The sequence below is a fragment of the Lissotriton helveticus genome, chromosome 3_2 (assembly GCF_964261635.1).
Source record: "Lissotriton helveticus chromosome 3_2, aLisHel1.1, whole genome shotgun sequence".
Taxonomy (NCBI): domain Eukaryota; kingdom Metazoa; phylum Chordata; class Amphibia; order Caudata; family Salamandridae; genus Lissotriton; species Lissotriton helveticus.
Window position 1 is genome coordinate 178,726,377 of NC_136062.1, and position 26,005 is coordinate 178,752,381.

Here is a 26,005-nt window from a genome sequence, read left to right on the forward strand (position 1 = left end):
AGTGACACTTCCATTCAAGACCGTTTGTGGATTAATGGTGACTCAGAATTAAAAGATATTTTAGCGCTAGTGAGAAAAGCAGAACTTTCAAGCAGAAGTGCTAAAGCTCTAAAGAAAGATAATAAGTCTGAGGATAAGAGCGAAAGTGTCGTCAGTAAAATCAGAGAGAAATCGTCTGAAAAATATAAGAAGTCTAATGTAAAGAGTACTAAACGTGATCCTCCTACGGAAAAGGAGGGTTTAAAATGTTTTCGCTGTGGAAGTAGTTCACATCTGGCTAACAGCAAAAGTTGTCCTGCCCTAAAGCATAAATGTTCAAATTGTAACATCGTAGGTCATTTTGCAAAAGTTTGTTACAGGAAAAAATCGGTTAAGGTGAAATGTGTAGATGATGAAAATTTTACTAGTTCTAGCGAAGATGATAACTCAGTTAAAAAAATCTCGTTTAATACTCTTTTAGAAGATAAGGATGCTGGGAATTCGAGAGAATTTTTTTTGTTAAACATCACTGACAAGGAAAATAACAGAAAGAAACCTCTTTGTCTACTTTCCTTAGGTGGTGTTGACGTCCAAATATATGCGGATTCCGGTTCTCCATATACTATAGTCAATGAGGCTATTTGGAAAATTATGTTTGTTAAGAAACTGGGTAATGAATTATTGCCATCAGATATTCGACCAGTAGGGTTTTCTAATGAGAAAATTGATATAGTTGAGTATAGACCTCTTCTCTTTACATTTAAAGGAAGAGAGGCCTATGGAAAATTGTATATCTCAAGGAAAGGTCCGTCTATACTGGGATGGATTGATCAGGGGAGTCTAGGGATAATACTTAATCCTAATAGTGAGGATCCAGTGATGCTACTAGATGACAATTCAGATTTTTGTAAGGAAATTTTGAATGTTTACCCAAATGTCTTAAAAAAAAAATATTGGAAGACTAAATGATTTCAAACATCAAATTGTTTTGAAACCAGATGCATGTCCAAAAGTGCACAAGGTGAGGAACATTCCCATTGTGTTAAGAAAAGAAGTTGAGCTGGAACTTCAAAAACTTGTTCAAGCGGATATCATTGAACCTATCGAGTCATCACAATGGATTTCTCCCATTGTGGTGGCTCGACGCAGCAATGGAAAATTGAGACTTTGCATTCATTTAAGGCATTTGAATAACAATATCGTAGTTGATAAGGTTCCGTTGCCTAAGATTTCAGAAATGTCAAGTTTGATTAAGGATGCAAGTTGGTTTTCAACGATAGATTTGTCAGCCGCTTACCATCAGATCCCACTCACTGATAAAAGCAAATCTTTACCTGCATTTATTACCCCCTCGGGTTGTTTCCAATATAAGAGACTACCATTCGGTTTAGCATCTGCTGCCGCTATCTTTCAAAGATTAATGCATCAATTATTCAGTAAATTTGATAACGTGAGATGTTTCCAAGATGATATTCTTGTATTTGGAAAAGATAAAGCGGTACATGATAACATCTTGAAAGAAGTTTCAACTGTTTTGGAAAAAAAAAGGTTTGACTGTGGAGCATTCTAAATGCAAGTTTGGTGTGAGATCAATTACTTACCTCGGACATGTTATTAGTGGAGAAGGGATTTCCACTAAACCCTCCCTGGTGAATTCAGTGATTAATGCTCCGAATCCTAGTAATAAAGATGAAGTAAGATCTTTTGTGGGTCTGGTTGAATTTTACTCGAAGTTTGTAAAGGATTTCTCGAGCAAAATTTTTAATATCAGACAATTGTTAAAGAAGAAATCTAAGTTTGTGTGGTCTGCTGAGTGTAAAGAGGAATTTGAGAACATTAAATGTGAGATTGCAATAGCTCCAGCTTTAAGCTCTTTTGACCCGGAATTGGACAATGTAATAACTGTGGATGCAAGTAATAAGGGTTAGGTGAGGTACTTTCACAGGTAGATTCGGATGAAAAGGAGTATATAATTGCTTATGCCTCCCGTTCTTTGTCCACTACTGAGGAAAATTGTTCTGTGATAGAAAAATAATCTTTAGCCTGCATTTGATCCCTGGAGCATTTTAGGGCTTATGTTTGGGGAAAACCTTGCACGCTCAGAACTGACCACAAACCTCTAGTTAGGTTATTGACTTCTGAAGGTCTATTTAATGCTTCACCCAGAATAGCCAGAATGTCTTTAAGGTTACAGGACTATATTTACAAAGTTATTTACGTGCCTGGTAAGGAAAATGTAGTAGCAGATTTTCTTTCACGAATGCCAATCAATCTTTTGGATAGTTCGGATCATGAATGGGAGAATATTCAGGTTGCTTTAGTTCATGATCATGGTTTACCTTGTATTGATAGGAGTGATTGGGAATCGGCTTATAAGAAAGATTTTGTTTTGACTGAATTATCTTCTTTCATCTCCAAGGGATGGCCTAATAAACAAGGTTTATCAGATGAGTTGAAGCAATTGTGGGAGATTTGTGATGAACTTTCTATATTGAATGGCAACATTATACGAAATGGAAAGGTTATTCCTCCTTCATATTATAAAAAAGAAATTGTTGAGATGTGTCATGAAGGTCACTGTGGTATAGTGAAAACTAAGCAAAAAGTTAAGCAATGGTTTTGGTGGCCGGGAATGGATTTGTTTGTTGAAAGGATCATTTGGAATTGTGTGTGGTGTGCTAATTCTGATAAAACCTTAATAACTTTGAAACCAGCTATGGCGGAGCCCATTATTCCTAAAGCACCTTGGCACACGGTTGCCATTGACATAATGGGGCCTATAGGAGCACACAACAAGTATGTTTTATATGTTATTGATCTGTTTTCTAGATGGCCAGTTTTGAAAGCAGTTGAAAAAATCACTTCTAAAGTTGTAATAAATTTTCTGGATTGTGTTTTTGTTGGGGAAGGTTTACCTGTATTATTGATTAGTGACAATGGTGTACAGTTTACTTCAAATTTTGCTAAAGATTATTTTAAGAAGGTTGGCATAGGACATTGCACAACGTCTCTATATAATCCAAGTAGTAACGGTATGATTGAAAGATTCAACAGGGTACTACAAAATGCTATACAAGGGGCTGTGAGTAATGATTGTGACTGGGAGTTACAGTTATTTAAGACCATTTGGACGTATAGAACTTCACCTCATGAAGTTTTAGGTACTTCACCCTTTGAGGTTATGAGAGGAAAATCTGTACGTACAAAGTTTAATCCAGAATGGATGATTTCATGTGAAAAACCTTTGATTCCTTTAGAAGAGTTAAGAGACAGAATAAAAGAGAAACATTTGAGGAACAAGAAGATATATGACTTGAAACACAATGTGAAATTTTGCAATATCAATATTGGTTCTTGGGTCAAAGTTAAAAAACCGTGGAAGGTAAAAAAAAAGGTGAGAGTCAATTTTCAGAACCATTAAAAGTTGTAAACATTTTTAGAAACGCGGTCCGCCTAAGTGATGGGAAAGTGTGGAATTTAAAACGCATTGAAGTTCTCAAGAGTGAAATAAGTTTGTACAATAATACAGGAAATTCAGGTTTGTCTAGAAAGAATTTTCAACATTTTATCATTGAGGATGACCTCATTAAAAATCAAGATGATGGAACATATGGTTGTGGGACGAGTGGTGCTGCTGGAACATCTATGACATCGGATGGTTGTGCAGAGGTAACATCCATGGGATCAGACAATATAGGTGTTTCCAACGAAATGGGAAATATAGATCTTTCTAATAGTATTCAAAATGATGAAAATGTTGTCAATGGTGATTCCTGTGTTCCTATTCCAGAGGGTATAACATCATCTCTTGATGCGTCTCAAGATAATATTAATGTTGATCGATCTGTGAGAATTAGATCCAAACCTGTATGGTTAAAAGATTTTGTTTGTGATAGTTCATCTAGTTCATCTGATTAATGTTTTTTTTATCAATTGTATTTTATTTTGTATTAAGGGGAAGATGTGTTGTGTTATGTACCTTTAAGGAATTTGTTCAAGTAATGTGTTCTCGTGTTGCTACACGAGCCAATATGTCATATGCAGAATGTTATTATTTGTAGTGAGCATTCCTTTCTCGTCAGTTGTTCTAACTGGTCATACTGCATTACTTCAAGCAGCTGACCAGAGAGAAGGACTGAGGAAAGAAGCTCCGTTGGTATCCTGACTATAACAATAAATAATTTAATCTACGAATACTCTGGAGTATTACTTAACACATTGGCGACGATTTCTTGCCAACGGAGGATCCCACAAGAACTTTACAAGATTTTTAATGCATTTCGTTAAAATTTATTTCGAAGGAAATTGTTTGGAAGTCTATCGTTCTTGGCCCTCGTACAACTTTTATTGAAATTGGTAACGTATGAGCATTTTACTATTTTGTGGAAAAGATTCTCACCGGCTTTTTCAACATAGCGGCATCTTTTAAAGTGCGCGCTCGAGACACAGAATCCCTGCAGCTTTTGACCGTCTCCTCAAGTGATTTCTTCCGCGGTACGTTACGTGCACATGAGCTTCCTGACCTGTGCTGACGTAAATGACGTACGCGAGGTCACGCTGAGGTCAAGCGACGTGCCTCCATCTTGGATTTTGTTGATTTCGAAAGATTTAGTCATCGGAAGTCGAGTGAAAGTCTATTCTCATTTGAAAGTTACTATTTAATATATTCAACTATATTTTCGCTTTCTTCAGTTCCTAGAAAGAAATTTATAAGGATTTAAGGTACAATTTTTTCTCATTTGATAATTTTAAACAATCTAAAAAAAAATGTTGTTTTTTTACTTTACAAAGGAAAATAGTAATTTAATTGTGAGATGGCTGCTCAACAAAACTTTACTATTCAAAATCCATCTCCTTTCTGGTCTTCTGGTTGTGAGCCTCCTATTAAGTGGTTAGAATGGCAGGCATATTTTTTAAACTTTATAAAGGCTATTGATGTCGACAAAAAAATGAGTACAGAAAGGAAAAAGATTCTTTTTCTATACTCTCTTGGCCTAGCTGGTTTAAAAACTTATGAAAAAATGCAAAAGACTACAGTTAGTGGTGATATGGATGAATTTACGATTATTTTGAAAGACTTTGATAATCATTTCTCACCGAAAGTTTGCATTGGCATAACGAGATACAAGTTTTTTCATAGAATACAAGAGTCTAACGAGACCATCGACGAGTATGTCTCAGCTTTAAGATTAATAGCTGAGGATTGCAAATTTGATCATTTAGAAGACCAATTAATAAGAGATGAAGTTGTTATGCATGCTAGTGACACTTCCATTCAAGACCGTTTGTGGATTAATGGTGACTCAGAATTAAAAGATATTTTAGCGCTAGTGAGAAAAGCAGAACTTTCAAGCAGAAGTGCTAAAGCTCTAAAGAAAGATAATAAGTCTGAGGATAAGAGCAAAAGTGTCGTCAGTAAAATCAGAGAGAAATCGTCTGAAAAATATAAGAAGTCTAATGTAAAGAGTACTAAACGTGATCCTCCTACGGAAAAGGAGGGTTTAAAATGTTTTCGCTGTGGAAGTAGTTCACATCTGGCTAACAGCAAAAGTTGTCCTGCCCTAAAGCATAAATGTTCAAATTGTAACATCGTAGGTCATTTTGCAAAAGTTTGTTACAGGAAAAAATCGGTTAAGGTGAAATGTGTAGATGATGAAAATTTTACTAGTTCTAGCGAAGATGATAACTCAGTTAAAAAAATCTCGTTTAATACTCTTTTAGAAGATAAGGATGCTGGGAATTCGAGAGAATTTTTTTTGTTAAACATCACTGACAAGGAAAATAACAGAAAGAAACCTCTTTGTCTACTTTCCTTAGGTGGTGTTGACGTCCAAATATATGCGGATTCCGGTTCTCCATATACTATAGTCAATGAGGCTATTTGGAAAAGTATGTTTGTTAAGAAACTGGGTAATGAATTATTGCCATCAGATATTCGACCAGTAGGGTTTTCTAATGAGAAAATTGATATAGTTGAGTATAGACCTCTTCTCTTTACATTTAAAGGAAGAGAGGCCTATGGAAAATTGTATATCTCAAGGAAAGGTCCGTCTATACTGGGATGGATTGATCAGGGGAGTCTAGGGATAATACTTAATCCTAATAGTGAGGATCCAGTGATGCTACTAGATGACAATTCAGATTTTTGTAAGGAAATTTTGAATGTTTACCCAAATGTCTTAAAAAAAAAATATTGGAAGACTAAATGATTTCAAACATCAAATTGTTTTGAAACCAGATGCATGTCCAAAAGTGCACAAGGTGAGGAACATTCCCATTGTGTTAAGAAAAGAAGTTGAGCTGGAACTTCAAAAACTTGTTCAAGCGGATATCATTGAACCTATCGAGTCATCACAATGGATTTCTCCCATTGTGGTGGCTCGACGCAGCAATGGAAAATTGAGACTTTGCATTCATTTAAGGCATTTGAATAACAATATCGTAGTTGATAAGGTTCCGTTGCCTAAGATTTCAGAAATGTCAAGTTTGATTAAGGATGCAAGTTGGTTTTCAACGATAGATTTGTCAGCCGCTTACCATCAGATCCCACTCACTGATAAAAGCAAATCTTTACCTGCATTTATTACCCCCTCGGGTTGTTTCCAATATAAGAGACTACCATTCGGTTTAGCATCTGCTGCCGCTATCTTTCAAAGATTAATGCATCAATTATTCAGTAAATTTGATAACGTGAGATGTTTCCAAGATGATATTCTTGTATTTGGAAAAGATAAAGCGGTACATGATAACATCTTGAAAGAAGTTTCAACTGTTTTGGAAAAAAAAAGTTTGACTGTGGAGCATTCTAAATGCAAGTTTGGTGTGAGATCAATTACTTACCTCGGACATGTTATTAGTGGAGAAGGGATTTCCACTAAACCCTCCCTGGTGAATTCAGTGATTAATGCTCCGAATCCTAGTAATAAAGATGAAGTAAGATCTTTTGTGGGTCTGGTTGAATTTTACCCGAAGTTTGTAAAGGATTTCTCGAGCAAAATTTTTAATATCAGACAATTGTTAAAGAAGAAATCTAAGTTTGTGTGGTCTGCTGAGTGTAAAGAGGAATTTGAGAACATTAAATGTGAGATTGCAATAGCTCCAGCTTTAAGCTCTTTTGACCCGGAATTGGACAATGTAATAACTGTGGATGCAAGTAATAAGGGTTAGGTGAGGTACTTTCACAGGTAGATTCGGATGAAAAGGAGTATATAATTGCTTATGCCTCCCGTTCTTTGTCCACTACTGAGGAAAATTGTTCTGTGATAGAAAAATAATCTTTAGCCTGCATTTGATCCCTGGAGCATTTTAGGGCTTATGTTTGGGGAAAACCTTGCACGCTCAGAACTGACCACAAACCTCTAGTTAGGTTATTGACTTCTGAAGGTCTATTTAATGCTTCACCCAGAATAGCCAGAATGTCTTTAAGGTTACAGGACTATATTTACAAAGTTATTTACGTGCCTGGTAAGGAAAATGTAGTAGCAGATTTTCTTTCACGAATGCCAATCAATCTTTTGGATAGTTCGGATCATGAATGGGAGAATATTCAGGTTGCTTTAGTTCATGATCATGGTTTACCTTGTATTGATAGGAGTGATTGGGAATCGGCTTATAAGAAAGATTTTGTTTTGACTGAATTATCTTCTTTCATCTCCAAGGGATGGCCTAATAAACAAGGTTTATCAGATGAGTTGAAGCAATTGTGGGAGATTTGTGATGAACTTTCTATATTGAATGGCAACATTATACGAAATGGAAAGGTTATTCCTCCTTCATATTATAAAAAAGAAATTGTTGAGATGTGTCATGAAGGTCACTGTGGTATAGTGAAAACTAAGCAAAAAGTTAAGCAATGGTTTTGGTGGCCGGGAATGGATTTGTTTGTTGAAAGGATCATTTGGAATTGTGTGTGGTGTGCTAATTCTGATAAAACCTTAATAACTTTGAAACCAGCTATGGCGGAGCCCATTATTCCTAAAGCACCTTGGCACACGGTTGCCATTGACATAATGGGGCCTATAGGAGCACACAACAAGTATGTTTTATATGTTATTGATCTGTTTTCTAGATGGCCAGTTTTGAAAGCAGTTGAAAAAATCACTTCTAAAGTTGTAATAAATTTTCTGGATTGTGTTTTTGTTGGGGAAGGTTTACCTGTATTATTGATTAGTGACAATGGTGTACAGTTTACTTCAAATATTGCTAAAGATTATTTTAAGAAGGTTGGCATAGGACATTGCACAACGTCTCTATATAATCCAAGTAGTAACGGTATGATTGAAAGATTCAACAGGGTACTACAAAATGCTATACAAGGGGCTGTGAGTAATGATTGTGACTGGGAGTTACAGTTATTTAAGACCATTTGGACGTATAGAACTTCACCTCATGAAGTTTTAGGTACTTCACCCTTTGAGGTTATGAGAGGAAAATCTGTACGTACAAAGTTTAATCCAGAATGGATGATTTCATGTGAAAAACCTTTGATTCCTTTAGAAGAGTTAAGAGACAGAATAAAAGAGAAACATTTGAGGAACAAGAAGATATATGACTTGAAACACAATGTGAAATTTTGCAATATCAATATTGGTTCTTGGGTCAAAGTTAAAAAACCGTGGAAGGTATAAAAAAAGGTGAGAGTCAATTTTCAGAACCATTAAAAGTTGTAAACATTTTTAGAAATGCGGTCCGCCTAAGTGATGGGAAAGTGTGGAATTTAAAACGCATTGAAGTTCTCAAGAGTGAAATAAGTTTGTACAATAATACAGGAAATTCAGGTTTGTCTAGAAAGAATTTTCAACATTTTATCATTGAGGATGACCTCATTAAAAATCAAGATGATGGAACATATGGTTGTGGGACGAGTGGTGCTGCTGGAACATCTATGACATCGGATGGTTGTGCAGAGGTAACATCCATGGGATCAGACAATATAGGTGTTTCCAACGAAATGGGAAATATAGATCTTTCTAATAGTATTCAAAATGATGAAAATGTTGTCAATGGTGATTCCTGTGTTCCTATTCCAGAGGGTATAACATCATCTCTTGATGCGTCTCAAGATAATATTAATGTTGATCGATCTGTGAGAATTAGATCCAAACCTGTATGGTTAAAAGATTTTGTTTGTGATAGTTCATCTAGTTCATCTGATTAATGTTTTTATTATCAATTGTATTTTATTTTGTATTAAGGGGAAGATGTGTTGTGTTATGTACCTTTAAGGAATTTGTTCAAGTAATGTGTTCTCGTGTTGCTACACGAGCCAATATGTCATATGCAGAATGTTATTATTTGTAGTGAGCATTCCTTTCTCGTCAGTTGTTCTAACTGGTCATACTGCATTACTTCAAGCAGCTGACCAGAGAGAAGGACTGAGGAAAGAAGCTCCGTTGGTATCCTGACTATAACAATAAATAATTTAATCTACGAATACTCTGGAGTATTACTTAACACATTGGCGACGATTTCTTGCCAACGGAGGATCCCACAAGAACTTTACAAGATTTTTAATGCATTTCGTTAAAATTTATTTCGAAGGAAATTGTTTGGAAGTCTATCGTTCTTGGCCCTCGTACAACTTTTATTGAAATTGGTAACGTATGAGCATTTTACTATTTTGTGGAAAAGATTCTCACCGGCTTTTTCAACATAGCGGCATCTTTTAAAGTGCGCGCTCGAGACACAGAATCCCTGCAGCTTTTGACCGTCTCCTCAAGTGATTTCTTCCGCGGTACGTTACGTGCACATGAGCTTCCTGACCTGTGCTGACGTAAATGACGTACGCGAGGTCACGCTGAGGTCAAGCGACGTGCCTCCATCTTGGATTTTGTTGATTTCGAAAGATTTAGTCATCGGAAGTCGAGTGAAAGTCTATTCTCATTTGAAAGTTACTATTTAATATATTCAACTATATTTTCGCTTTCTTCAGTTCCTAGAAAGAAATTTATAAGGATTTAAGGTACAATTTTTTCTCATTTGATAATTTTAAACAATCTAAAAAAAAATGTTGTTTTTTTTCTTTACAAAGGAAAATAGTAATTTAATTGTGAGATGGCTGCTCAACAAAACTTTACTATTCAAAATCCATCTCCTTTCTGGTCTTCTGGTTGTGAGCCTCCTATTAAGTGGTTAGAATGGCAGGCATATTTTTTAAACTTTATAAAGGCTATTGATGTCGACAAAAAAATGAGTACAGAAAGGAAAAAGATTCTTTTTCTATACTCTCTTGGCCTAGCTGGTTTAAAAACTTATGAAAAAATGCAAAAGACTACAGTTAGTGGTGATATGGATGAATTTACGATTATTTTGAAAGACTTTGATAATCATTTCTCACCGAAAGTTTGCATTGGCATAACGAGATACAAGTTTTTTCATAGAATACAAGAGTCTAACGAGACCATCGACGAGTATGTCTCAGCTTTAAGATTAATAGCTGAGGATTGCAAATTTGATCATTTAGAAGACCAATTAATAAGAGATGAAGTTGTTATGCATGCTAGTGACACTTCCATTCAAGACCGTTTGTGGATTAATGGTGACTCAGAATTAAAAGATATTTTAGCGCTAGTGAGAAAAGCAGAACTTTCAAGCAGAAGTGCTAAAGCTCTAAAGAAAGATAATAAGTCTGAGGATAAGAGCGAAAGTGTCGTCAGTAAAATCAGAGAGAAATCGTCTGAAAAATATAAGAAGTCTAATGTAAAGAGTACTAAACGTGATCCTCCTACGGAAAAGGAGGGTTTAAAATGTTTTCGCTGTGGAAGTAGTTCACATCTGGCTAACAGCAAAAGTTGTCCTGCCCTAAAGCATAAATGTTCAAATTGTAACATCGTAGGTCATTTTGCAAAAGTTTGTTACAGGAAAAAATCGGTTAAGGTGAAATGTGTAGATGATGAAAATTTTACTAGTTCTAGCGAAGATGATAACTCAGTTAAAAAAATCTCGTTTAATACTCTTTTAGAAGATAAGGATGCTGGGAATTCAAGAGAATTTTTTTTGTTAAACATCACTGACAAGGAAAATAACAGAAAGAAACCTCTTTGTCTACTTTCCTTAGGTGGTGTTGACGTCCAAATATATGCGGATTCCGGTTCTCCATATACTATAGTCAATGAGGCTATTTGGAAAAGTATGTTTGTTAAGAAACTGGGTAATGAATTATTGCCATCAGATATTCGACCAGTAGGGTTTTCTAATGAGAAAATTGATATAGTTGAGTATAGACCTCTTCTCTTTACATTTAAAGGAAGAGAGGCCTATGGAAAATTGTATATCTCAAGGAAAGGTCCGTCTATACTGGGATGGATTGATCAGGGGAGTCTAGGGATAATACTTAATCCTAATAGTGAGGATCCAGTGATGCTACTAGATGACAATTCAGATTTTTGTAAGGAAATTTTGAATGTTTACCCAAATGTCTTAAAAAAAAAATATTGGAAGACTAAATGATTTCAAACATCAAATTGTTTTGAAACCAGATGCATGTCCAAAAGTGCACAAGGTGAGGAACATTCCCATTGTGTTAAGAAAAGAAGTTGAGCTGGAACTTCAAAAACTTGTTCAAGCGGATATCATTGAACCTATCGAGTCATCACAATGGATTTCTCCCATTGTAGTGGCTCGACGCAGCAATGGAAAATTGAGACTTTGCATTCATTTAAGGCATTTGAATAACAATATCATAGTTGATAAGGTTCCGTTGCCTAAGATTTCAGAAATGTCAAGTTTGATTAAGGATGCAAGTTGGTTTTCAACGATAGATTTGTCAGCCGCTTACCATCAGATCCCACTCACTGATAAAAGCAAATCTTTACCTGCATTTATTACCCCCTCGGGTTGTTTCCAATATAAGAGACTACCATTCGGTTTAGCATCTGCTGCCGCTATCTTTCAAAGATTAATGCATCAATTATTCAGTAAATTTGATAACGTGAGATGTTTCCAAGATGATATTCTTGTATTTGGAAAAGATAAAGCGGTACATGATAACATCTTGAAAGAAGTTTCAACTGTTTTGGAAAAAAAAAGTTTGACTGTGGAGCATTCTAAATGCAAGTTTGGTGTGAGATCAATTACTTACCTCGGACATGTTATTAGTGGAGAAGGGATTTCCACTAAACCCTCCCTGGTGAATTCAGTGATTAATGCTCCGAATCCTAGTAATAAAGATGAAGTAAGATCTTTTGTGGGTCTGGTTGAATTTTACCCGAAGTTTGTAAAGGATTTCTCGAGCAAAATTTTTAATATCAGACAATTGTTAAAGAAGAAATCTAAGTTTGTGTGGTCTGCTGAGTGTAAAGAGGAATTTGAGAACATTAAATGTGAGATTGCAATAGCTCCAGCTTTAAGCTCTTTTGACCCGGAATTGGACAATGTAATAACTGTGGATGCAAGTAATAAGGGTTAGGTGAGGTACTTTCACAGGTAGATTCGGATGAAAAGGAGTATATAATTGCTTATGCCTCCCGTTCTTTGTCCACTACTGAGGAAAATTGTTCTGTGATAGAAAAATAATCTTTAGCCTGCATTTGATCCCTGGAGCATTTTAGGGCTTATGTTTGGGGAAAACCTTGCACGCTCAGAACTGACCACAAACCTCTAGTTAGGTTATTGACTTCTGAAGGTCTATTTAATGCTTCACCCAGAATAGCCAGAATGTCTTTAAGGTTACAGGACTATATTTACAAAGTTATTTACGTGCCTGGTAAGGAAAATGTAGTAGCAGATTTTCTTTCACGAATGCCAATCAATCTTTTGGATAGTTCGGATCATGAATGGGAGAATATTCAGGTTGCTTTAGTTCATGATCATGGTTTACCTTGTATTGATAGGAGTGATTGGGAATCGGCTTATAAGAAAGATTTTGTTTTGACTGAATTATCTTCTTTCATCTCCAAGGGATGGCCTAATAAACAAGGTTTATCAGATGAGTTGAAGCAATTGTGGGAGATTTGTGATGAACTTTCTATATTGAATGGCAACATTATACGAAATGGAAAGGTTATTCCTCCTTCATATTATAAAAAAGAAATTGTTGAGATGTGTCATGAAGGTCACTGTGGTATAGTGAAAACTAAGCAAAAAGTTAAGCAATGGTTTTGGTGGCCGGGAATGGATTTGTTTGTTGAAAGGATCATTTGGAATTGTGTGTGGTGTGCTAATTCTGATAAAACCTTAATAACTTTGAAACCAGCTATGGCGGAGCCCATTATTCCTAAAGCACCTTGGCACACGGTTGCCATTGACATAATGGGGCCTATAGGAGCACACAACAAGTATGTTTTATATGTTATTGATCTGTTTTCTAGATGGCCAGTTTTGAAAGCAGTTGAAAAAATCACTTCTAAAGTTGTAATAAATTTTCTGGATTGTGTTTTTGTTGGGGAAGGTTTACCTGTATTATTGATTAGTGACAATGGTGTACAGTTTACTTCAAATATTGCTAAAGATTATTTTAAGAAGGTTGGCATAGGACATTGCACAACGTCTCTATATAATCCAAGTAGTAACGGTATGATTGAAAGATTCAACAGGGTACTACAAAATGCTATACAAGGGGCTGTGAGTAATGATTGTGACTGGGAGTTACAGTTATTTAAGACCATTTGGACGTATAGAACTTCACCTCATGAAGTTTTAGGTACTTCACCCTTTGAGGTTATGAGAGGAAAATCTGTACGTACAAAGTTTAATCCAGAATGGATGATTTCATGTGAAAAACCTTTGATTCCTTTAGAAGAGTTAAGAGACAGAATAAAAGAGAAACATTTGAGGAACAAGAAGATATATGACTTGAAACACAATGTGAAATTTTGCAATATCAATATTGGTTCTTGGGTCAAAGTTAAAAAACCGTGGAAGGTATAAAAAAAGGTGAGAGTCAATTTTCAGAACCATTAAAAGTTGTAAACATTTTTAGAAATGCGGTCCGCCTAAGTGATGGGAAAGTGTGGAATTTAAAACGCATTGAAGTTCTCAAGAGTGAAATAAGTTTGTACAATAATACAGGAAATTCAGGTTTGTCTAGAAAGAATTTTCAACATTTTATCATTGAGGATGACCTCATTAAAAATCAAGATGATGGAACATATGGTTGTGGGACGAGTGGTGCTGCTGGAACATCTATGACATCGGATGGTTGTGCAGAGGTAACATCCATGGGATCAGACAATATAGGTGTTTCCAACGAAATGGGAAATATAGATCTTTCTAATAGTATTCAAAATGATGAAAATGTTGTCAATGGTGATTCCTGTGTTCCTATTCCAGAGGGTATAACATCATCTCTTGATGCGTCTCAAGATAATATTAATGTTGATCGATCTGTGAGAATTAGATCCAAACCTGTATGGTTAAAAGATTTTGTTTGTGATAGTTCATCTAGTTCATCTGATTAATGTTTTTATTATCAATTGTATTTTATTTTGTATTAAGGGGAAGATGTGTTGTGTTATGTACCTTTAAGGAATTTGTTCAAGTAATGTGTTCTCGTGTTGCTACACGAGCCAATATGTCATATGCAGAATGTTATTATTTGTAGTGAGCATTCCTTTCTCGTCAGTTGTTCTAACTGGTCATACTGCATTACTTCAAGCAGCTGACCAGAGAGAAGGACTGAGGAAAGAAGCTCCGTTGGTATCCTGACTATAACAATAAATAATTTAATCTACGAATACTCTGGAGTATTACTTAACACATTGGCGACGATTTCTTGCCAACGGAGGATCCCACAAGAACTTTACAAGATTTTTAATGCATTTCGTTAAAATTTATTTCGAAGGAAATTGTTTGGAAGTCTATCGTTCTTGGCCCTCGTACAACTTTTATTGAAATTGGTAACGTATGAGCATTTTACTATTTTGTGGAAAAGATTCTCACCGGCTTTTTCAACATAGCGGCATCTTTTAAAGTGCGCGCTCGAGACACAGAATCCCTGCAGCTTTTGACCGTCTCCTCAAGTGATTTCTTCCGCGGTACGTTACGTGCACATGAGCTTCCTGACCTGTGCTGACGTAAATGACGTACGCGAGGTCACGCTGAGGTCAAGCGACGTGCCTCCATCTTGGATTTTGTTGATTTCGAAAGATTTAGTCATCGGAAGTCGAGTGAAAGTCTATTCTCATTTGAAAGTTACTATTTAATATATTCAACTATATTTTCGCTTTCTTCAGTTCCTAGAAAGAAATTTATAAGGATTTAAGGTACAATTTTTTCTCATTTGATAATTTTAAACAATCTAAAAAAAAATGTTGTTTTTTTTCTTTACAAAGGAAAATAGTAATTTAATTGTGAGATGGCTGCTCAACAAAACTTTACTATTCAAAATCCATCTCCTTTCTGGTCTTCTGGTTGTGAGCCTCCTATTAAGTGGTTAGAATGGCAGGCATATTTTTTAAACTTTATAAAGGCTATTGATGTCGACAAAAAAATGAGTACAGAAAGGAAAAAGATTCTTTTTCTATACTCTCTTGGCCTAGCTGGTTTAAAAACTTATGAAAAAATGCAAAAGACTACAGTTAGTGGTGATATGGATGAATTTACGATTATTTTGAAAGACTTTGATAATCATTTCTCACCGAAAGTTTGCATTGGCATAACGAGATACAAGTTTTTTCATAGAATACAAGAGTCTAACGAGACCATCGACGAGTATGTCTCAGCTTTAAGATTAATAGCTGAGGATTGCAAATTTGATCATTTAGAAGACCAATTAATAAGAGATGAAGTTGTTATGCATGCTAGTGATGCTTCCATTCAAGACCGTTTGTGGATTAATGGTGACTCAGAATTAAAAGATATTTTAGCGCTAGTGAGAAAAGCAGAACTTTCAAGCAGAAGTGCTAAAGCTCTAAAGAAAGATAATAAGTCTGAGGATAAGAGCGAAAGTGTCGTCAGTAAAATCAGAGAGAAATCGTCTGAAAAATATAAGAAGTCTAATGTAAAGAGTACTAAACGTGATCCTCCTACGGAAAAGGAGGGTTTAAAATGTTTTCGCTGTGGAAGTAGTTCACATCTGGCTAACAGCAAAAGTTGTCCTGCCCTAAAGCATAAATGTTCAAATTGTAACATCGTAGGTCATTTTGCAAAAGTTTGTTACAGGAAAAAATCGGTTAAGGTGAAATGTGTAGATGATGAAAATTTTACTAGTTCTAGCGAAGATGATAACTCAGTTAAAAAAATCTCGTTTAATACTCTTTTAGAAGATAAGGATGCTGGGAATTCAAGAGAATTTTTTTTGTTAAACATCACTGACAAGGAAAATAACAGAAAGAAACCTCTTTGTCTACTTTCCTTAGGTGGTGTTGACGTCCAAATATATGCGGATTCCGGTTCTCCATATACTATAGTCAATGAGGCTATTTGGAAAAGTATGTTTGTTAAGAAACTGGGTAATGAATTATTGCCATCAGATATTCGACCAGTAGGGTTTTCTAATGAGAAAATTGATATAGTTGAGTATAGACCTCTTCTCTTTACATTTAAAGGAAGAGAGGCCTATGGAAAATTGTATATCTCAAGGAAAGGTCCGTCTATACTGGGATGGATTGATCAGGGGAGTCTAGGGATAATACTTAATCCTAATAGTGAGGATCCAGTGATGCTACTAGATGACAATTCAGATTTTTGTAAGGAAATTTTGAATGTTTACCCAAATGTCTTAAAAAAAAAATATTGGAAGACTAAATGATTTCAAACATCAAATTGTTTTGAAACCAGATGCATGTCCAAAAGTGCACAAGGTGAGGAACATTCCCATTGTGTTAAGAAAAGAAGTTGAGCTGGAACTTCAAAAACTTGTTCAAGCGGATATCATTGAACCTATCGAGTCATCACAATGGATTTCTCCCATTGTGGTGGCTCGACGCAGCAATGGAAAATTGAGACTTTGCATTCATTTAAGGCATTTGAATAACAATATCGTAGTTGATAAGGTTCCGTTGCCTAAGATTTCAGAAATGTCAAGTTTGATTAAGGATGCAAGTTGGTTTTCAACGATAGATTTGTCAGCCGCTTACCATCAGATCCCACTCACTGATAAAAGCAAATCTTTACCTGCATTTATTACCCCCTCGGGTTGTTTCCAATATAAGAGACTACCATTCGGTTTAGCATCTGCTGCCGCTATCTTTCAAAGATTAATGCATCAATTATTCAGTAAATTTGATAACGTGAGATGTTTCCAAGATGATATTCTTGTATTTGGAAAAGATAAAGCGGTACATGATAACATCTTGAAAGAAGTTTCAACTGTTTTGGAAAAAAAAAGTTTGACTGTGGAGCATTCTAAATGCAAGTTTGGTGTGAGATCAATTACTTACCTCGGACATGTTATTAGTGGAGAAGGGATTTCCACTAAACCCTCCCTGGTGAATTCAGTGATTAATGCTCCGAATCCTAGTAATAAAGATGAAGTAAGATCTTTTGTGGGTCTGGTTGAATTTTACCCGAAGTTTGTAAAGGATTTCTCGAGCAAAATTTTTAATATCAGACAATTGTTAAAGAAGAAATCTAAGTTTGTGTGGTCTGCTGAGTGTAAAGAGGAATTTGAGAACATTAAATGTGAGATTGCAATAGCTCCAGCTTTAAGCTCTTTTGACCCGGAATTGGACAATGTAATAACTGTGGATGCAAGTAATAAGGGTTAGGTGAGGTACTTTCACAGGTAGATTCGGATGAAAAGGAGTATATAATTGCTTATGCCTCCCGTTCTTTGTCCACTACTGAGGAAAATTGTTCTGTGATAGAAAAATAATCTTTAGCCTGCATTTGATCCCTGGAGCATTTTAGGGCTTATGTTTGGGGAAAACCTTGCACGCTCAGAACTGACCACAAACCTCTAGTTAGGTTATTGACTTCTGAAGGTCTATTTAATGCTTCACCCAGAATAGCCAGAATGTCTTTAAGGTTACAGGACTATATTTACAAAGTTATTTACGTGCCTGGTAAGGAAAATGTAGTAGCAGATTTTCTTTCACGAATGCCAATCAATCTTTTGGATAGTTCGGATCATGAATGGGAGAATATTCAGGTTGCTTTAGTTCATGATCATGGTTTACCTTGTATTGATAGGAGTGATTGGGAATCGGCTTATAAGAAAGATTTTGTTTTGACTGAATTATCTTCTTTCATCTCCAAGGGATGGCCTAATAAACAAGGTTTATCAGATGAGTTGAAGCAATTGTGGGAGATTTGTGATGAACTTTCTATATTGAATGGCAACATTATACGAAATGGAAAGGTTATTCCTCCTTCATATTATAAAAAAGAAATTGTTGAGATGTGTCATGAAGGTCACTGTGGTATAGTGAAAACTAAGCAAAAAGTTAAGCAATGGTTTTGGTGGCCGGGAATGGATTTGTTTGTTGAAAGGATCATTTGGAATTGTGTGTGGTGTGCTAATTCTGATAAAACCTTAATAACTTTGAAACCAGCTATGGCGGAGCCCATTATTCCTAAAGCACCTTGGCACACGGTTGCCATTGACATAATGGGGCCTATAGGAGCACACAACAAGTATGTTTTATATGTTATTGATCTGTTTTCTAGATGGCCAGTTTTGAAAGCAGTTGAAAAAATCACTTCTAAAGTTGTAATAAATTTTCTGGATTGTGTTTTTGTTGGGGAAGGTTTACCTGTATTATTGATTAGTGACAATGGTGTACAGTTTACTTCAAATATTGCTAAAGATTATTTTAAGAAGGTTGGCATAGGACATTGCACAACGTCTCTATATAATCCAAGTAGTAACGGTATGATTGAAAGATTCAACAGGGTACTACAAAATGCTATACAAGGGGCTGTGAGTAATGATTGTGACTGGGAGTTACAGTTATTTAAGACCATTTGGACGTATAGAACTTCACCTCATGAAGTTTTAGGTACTTCACCCTTTGAGGTTATGAGAGGAAAATCTGTACGTACAAAGTTTAATCCAGAATGGATGATTTCATGTGAAAAACCTTTGATTCCTTTAGAAGAGTTAAGAGACAGAATAAAAGAGAAACATTTGAGGAACAAGAAGATATATGACTTGAAACACAATGTGAAATTTTGCAATATCAATATTGGTTCTTGGGTCAAAGTTAAAAAACCGTGGAAGGTATAAAAAAAGGTGAGAGTCAATTTTCAGAACCATTAAAAGTTGTAAACATTTTTAGAAATGCGGTCCGCCTAAGTGATGGGAAAGTGTGGAATTTAAAACGCATTGAAGTTCTCAAGAGTGAAATAAGTTTGTACAATAATACAGGAAATTCAGGTTTGTCTAGAAAGAATTTTCAACATTTTATCATTGAGGATGACCTCATTAAAAATCAAGATGATGGAACATATGGTTGTGGGACGAGTGGTGCTGCTGGAACATCTATGACATCGGATGGTTGTGCAGAGGTAACATCCATGGGATCAGACAATATAGGTGTTTCCAACGAAATGGGAAATATAGATCTTTCTAATAGTATTCAAAATGATGAAAATGTTGTCAATGGTGATTCCTGTGTTCCTATTCCAGAGGGTATAACATCATCTCTTGATGCGTCTCAAGATAATATTAATGTTGATCGATCTGTGAGAATTAGATCCAAACCTGTATGGTTAAAAGATTTTGTTTGTGATAGTTCATCTAGTTCATCTGATTAATGTTTTTATTATCAATTGTATTTTATTTTGTATTAAGGGGAAGATGTGTTGTGTTATGTACCTTTAAGGAATTTGTTCAAGTAATGTGTTCTCGTGTTGCTACACGAGCCAATATGTCATATGCAGAATGTTATTATTTGTAGTGAGCATTCCTTTCTCGTCAGTTGTTCTAACTGGTCATACTGCATTACTTCAAGCAGCTGACCAGAGAGAAGGACTGAGGAAAGAAGCTCCGTTGGTATCCTGACTATAACAATAAATAATTTAATCTACGAATACTCTGGAGTATTACTTAACACATTGGCGACGATTTCTTGCCAACGGAGGATCCCACAAGAACTTTACAAGATTTTTAATGCATTTCGTTAAAATTTATTTCGAAGGAAATTGTTTGGAAGTCTATCGTTCTTGGCCCTCGTACAACTTTTATTGAAATTGGTAACGTATGAGCATTTTACTATTTTGTGGAAAAGATTCTCACCGGCTTTTTCAACATAGCGGCATCTTTTAAAGTGCGCGCTCGAGACACAGAATCCCTGCAGCTTTTGACCGTCTCCTCAAGTGATTTCTTCCGCGGTACGTTACGTGCACATGAGCTTCCTGACCTGTGCTGACGTAAATGACGTACGCGAGGTCACGCTGAGGTCAAGCGACGTGCCTCCATCTTGGATTTTGTTGATTTCGAAAGATTTAGTCATCGGAAGTCGAGTGAAAGTCTATTCTCATTTGAAAGTTACTATTTAATATATTCAACTATATTTTCGCTTTCTTCAGTTCCTAGAAAGAAATTTATAAGGATTTAAGGTACAATTTTTTCTCATTTGATAATTTTAAACAATCTAAAAAAAAATGTTGTTTTTTTTCTTTACAAAGGAAAATAGTAATTTAATTGTGAGATGGCTGCTCAACAAAACTTTACTATTCAAAATCCATCTCCTTTCTGGTCTTCTGGTTGTGAGCCTCCTATTAAGTGGTTAGAATGGCAGGCATATTTTTTAAACTTTATAAAGGCTATTGATGTCGACAAAAAAATGAGTACAGAAAGGAAAAAGATTCTTTTTCTATACTCTCTTGGCCTAGCTGGTTTAAAAACTTATGAAAAAATGCAAAAGACTACAGTTAGTGGTGATATGGATGAATTTACGATTATTTTGAAAGACTTTGATAATCATTTCTCACCGAAAGTTTGCATTGGCATAACGAGATACAAGTTTTTTCATAGAATACAAGAGTCTAACGAGACCATCGACGAGTATGTCTCAGCTTTAAGATTAATAGCTGAGGATTGCAAATTTGATCATTTAGAAGACCAATTAATAAGAGATGAAGTTGTTATGCATGCTAGTGATGCTTCCATTCAAGACCGTTTGTGGATTAATGGTGACTCAGAATTAAAAGATATTTTAGCGCTAGTGAGAAAAGCAGAACTTTCAAGCAGAAGTGCTAAAGCTCTAAAGAAAGATAATAAGTCTGAGGATAAGAGCGAAAGTGTCGTCAGTAAAATCAGAGAGAAATCGTCTGAAAAATATAAGAAGTCTAATGTAAAGAGTACTAAACGTGATCCTCCTACGGAAAAGGAGGGTTTAAAATGTTTTCGCTGTGGAAGTAGTTCACATCTGGCTAACAGCAAAAGTTGTCCTGCCCTAAAGCATAAATGTTCAAATTGTAACATCGTAGGTCATTTTGCAAAAGTTTGTTACAGGAAAAAATCGGTTAAGGTGAAATGTGTAGATGATGAAAATTTTACTAGTTCTAGCGAAGATGATAACTCAGTTAAAAAAATCTCGTTTAATACTCTTTTAGAAGATAAGGATGCTGGGAATTCAAGAGAATTTTTTTTGTTAAACATCACTGACAAGGAAAATAACAGAAAGAAACCTCTTTGTCTACTTTCCTTAGGTGGTGTTGACGTCCAAATATATGCGGATTCCGGTTCTCCATATACTATAGTCAATGAGGCTATTTGGAAAAGTATGTTTGTTAAGAAACTGGGTAATGAATTATTGCCATCAGATATTCGACCAGTAGGGTTTTCTAATGAGAAAATTGATATAGTTGAGTATAGACCTCTTCTCTTTACATTTAAAGGAAGAGAGGCCTATGGAAAATTGTATATCTCAAGGAAAGGTCCGTCTATACTGGGATGGATTGATCAGGGGAGTCTAGGGATAATACTTAATCCTAATAGTGAGGATCCAGTGATGCTACTAGATGACAATTCAGATTTTTGTAAGGAAATTTTGAATGTTTACCCAAATGTCTTAAAAAAAAAATATTGGAAGACTAAATGATTTCAAACATCAAATTGTTTTGAAACCAGATGCATGTCCAAAAGTGCACAAGGTGAGGAACATTCCCATTGTGTTAAGAAAAGAAGTTGAGCTGGAACTTCAAAAACTTGTTCAAGCGGATATCATTGAACCTATCGAGTCATCACAATGGATTTCTCCCATTGTAGTGGCTCGACGCAGCAATGGAAAATTGAGACTTTGCATTCATTTAAGGCATTTGAATAACAATATCATAGTTGATAAGGTTCCGTTGCCTAAGATTTCAGAAATGTCAAGTTTGATTAAGGATGCAAGTTGGTTTTCAACGATAGATTTGTCAGCCGCTTACCATCAGATCCCACTCACTGATAAAAGCAAATCTTTACCTGCATTTATTACCCCCTCGGGTTGTTTCCAATATAAGAGACTACCATTCGGTTTAGCATCTGCTGCCGCTATCTTTCAAAGATTAATGCATCAATTATTCAGTAAATTTGATAACGTGAGATGTTTCCAAGATGATATTCTTGTATTTGGAAAAGATAAAGCGGTACATGATAACATCTTGAAAGAAGTTTCAACTGTTTTGGAAAAAAAAAGGTTTGACTGTGGAGCATTCTAAATGCAAGTTTGGTGTGAGATCAATTACTTACCTCGGACATGTTATTAGTGGAGAAGGGATTTCCACTAAACCCTCCCTGGTGAATTCAGTGATTAATGCTCCGAATCCTAGTAATAAAGATGAAGTAAGATCTTTTGTGGGTCTGGTTGAATTTTACTCGAAGTTTGTAAAGGATTTCTCGAGCAAAATTTTTAATATCAGACAATTGTTAAAGAAGAAATCTAAGTTTGTGTGGTCTGCTGAGTGTAAAGAGGAATTTGAGAACATTAAATGTGAGATTGCAATAGCTCCAGCTTTAAGCTCTTTTGACCCGGAATTGGACAATGTAATAACTGTGGATGCAAGTAATAAGGGTTAGGTGAGGTACTTTCACAGGTAGATTCGGATGAAAAGGAGTATATAATTGCTTATGCCTCCCGTTCTTTGTCCACTACTGAGGAAAATTGTTCTGTGATAGAAAAATAATCTTTAGCCTGCATTTGATCCCTGGAGCATTTTAGGGCTTATGTTTGGGGAAAACCTTGCACGCTCAGAACTGACCACAAACCTCTAGTTAGGTTATTGACTTCTGAAGGTCTATTTAATGCTTCACCCAGAATAGCCAGAATGTCTTTAAGGTTACAGGACTATATTTACAAAGTTATTTACGTGCCTGGTAAGGAAAATGTAGTAGCAGATTTTCTTTCACGAATGCCAATCAATCTTTTGGATAGTTCGGATCATGAATGGGAGAATATTCAGGTTGCTTTAGTTCATGATCATGGTTTACCTTGTATTGATAGGAGTGATTGGGAATCGGCTTATAAGAAAGATTTTGTTTTGACTGAATTATCTTCTTTCATCTCCAAGGGATGGCCTAATAAACAAGGTTTATCAGATGAGTTGAAGCAATTGTGGGAGATTTGTGATGAACTTTCTATATTGAATGGCAACATTATACGAAATGGAAAGGTTATTCCTCCTTCATATTATAAAAAAGAAATTGTTGAGATGTGTCATGAAGGTCACTGTGGTATAGTGAAAACTAAGCAAAAAGTTAAGCAATGGTTTTGGTGGCCGGGAATGGATTTGTTTGTTGAAAGGATCATTTGGAATTGTGTGTGGTGTGCTAATTCTGATAAAACCTTAATAACTTTGAAACCAGCTATGGCGGAGCCCATTATTCCTAAAGCACCTTGGCACACGGTTGCCATTGACATAATGGGGCCTATAGGAGCACACAACAAGTATGTTTTATATGTTATTGATCTGTTTTCTAGATGGCCAGTTTTGAAAGCAGTTGAAAAAATCACTTCTAAAGTTGTAATAAATTTTCTGGATTGTGTTTTTGTTGGGGAAGGTTTACCTGTATTATTGATTAGTGACAATGGTGTACAGTTTACTTCAAATATTGCTAAAGATTATTTTAAGAAGGTTGGCATAGGACATTGCACAACGTCTCTATATAATCCAAGTAGTAACGGTATGATTGAAAGATTCAACAGGGTACTACAAAATGCTATACAAGGGGCTGTGAGTAAAGATTGTGACTGGGAGTTACAGTTATTTAAGACCATTTGGACGTATAGAACTTCACCTCATGAAGTTTTAGGTACTTCACCCTTTGAGGTTATGAGAGGAAAATCTGTACGTACAAAGTTTAATCCAGAATGGATGATTTCATGTGAAAAACCTTTGATTCCTTTAGAAGAGTTAAGAGACAGAATAAAAGAGAAACATTTGAGGAACAAGAAGATATATGACTTGAAACACAATGTGAAATTTTGCAATATCAATATTGGTTCTTGGGTCAAAGTTAAAAAACCGTGGAAGGTAAAAAAAAAAGGTGAGAGTCAATTTTCAGAACCATTAAAAGTTGTAAACATTTTTAGAAATGCGGTCCGCCTAAGTGATGGGAAAGTGTGGAATTTAAAACGCATTGAAGTTCTCAAGAGTGAAATAAGTTTGTACAATAATACAGGAAATTCAGGTTTGTCTAGAAAGAATTTTCAACATTTTATCATTGAGGATGACCTCATTAAAAATCAAGATGATGGAACATATGGTTGTGGGACGAGTGGTGCTGCTGGAACATCTATGACATCGGATGGTTGTGCAGAGGTAACATCCATGGGATCAGACAATATAGGTGTTTCCAACGAAATGGGAAATATAGATCTTTCTAATAGTATTCAAAATGATGAAAATGTTGTCAATGGTGATTCCTGTATTCCTATTCCAGAGGGTATAACATCATCTCTTGATGCGTCTCAAGATAATATTAATGTTGATCGATCTGTGAGAATTAGATCCAAACCTGTATGGTTAAAAGATTTTGTTTGTGATAGTTCATCTAGTTCATCTGATTAATGTTTTTTTTATCAATTGTATTTTATTTTGTATTAAGGGGAAGATGTGTTGTGTTATGTACCTTTAAGGAATTTGTTCAAGTAATGTGTTCTCGTGTTGCTACACGAGCCAATATGTCATATGCAGAATGTTATTATTTGTAGTGAGCATTCCTTCTCGTCAGTTGTTCTAACTGGTCATACTGCATTACTTCAAGCAGCTGACCAGAGAGAATGACGGAGGAAAGAAGCTCCGTTGGTATCCTGACTATAACAATAAATCATTTAATCTACGAATACTCTGGAGTATTACTTAACAGGCATGCCAGGCAGTGTGAACTGAATTAAGTTATGGAGATCCTGCCCCCCAGTCTCTTCCTCTCCCAGCAAGATGTTTAATTCCTTCCAGATAGACCTACTCTGCGGTGAAGGCTTTGATGTACCTGCTGGCCCATTTTTTTCTGCAGAGAACTAAAATGCATTTGTCCTCCCTCCCATCAATTACTACTTAGTTTTGCTTCTGCAGATAGTCTGAATGGGGCACTCAGGACAATATTATGTGGGCCCTAGCAGCTTAATGAGTTCTTGCTTTTTATTATGGCACTTCATCAGGGCTCGATAAAGTGGCAAAGGCAGGGCTGAGAAGGTGCTGGCACACAGACAAAGTTACGGCGGGCCAGGCGGGCAATAAAGGGGTGTGAGGTCTAGAAAGGCCTCCTTAACTCACCACGTGTCAGGGCTGGTCAGGCCCAGTGTCTTCCTCCTCAGATTCCTGTGCCTTGATGTCCTCCTCATTGGTGATGTCACAGAGACTGAAATAAAGGCACACAGCAGAGCAGCACAGTTGATTTTAGCCCCACCGACCACATTGGTGAAGACACTCTGGGAGCGGGCCAGTAGTGTGATATAGGGCCTTCATAGGTAGTGCTTTTGCACCCTATTCATGATTGACAGCTGTTACCTGAGCGGCCCACAGCCAGTCAGCAGAAAGAGGGCCGCATGGAGGAGAGCATGGGGCGGGTGGCATTGTACACAAAGACCGCTCCTCACAAGGCAAATATAACCCCAAGTTCAACCAACCTGCTATGAGAGGTTTTTTCACACAGATAGGAACCAATTCACCATTTGTTTGAGAATAAGCTAATACTGGCAAGAGTGTTTCAGATTTGCCT

General features: G+C 36.0%; 1 protein-coding gene across 1 annotated transcript in view; it reads left to right on the forward strand.

The window, feature by feature from the left end:
- The window catches only part of LOC144826256 (uncharacterized), a 257,403-nt gene that overhangs the window by 211,636 nt on the left and 19,762 nt on the right, over positions 1–26,005 (forward strand). The window lies entirely within an intron of this gene.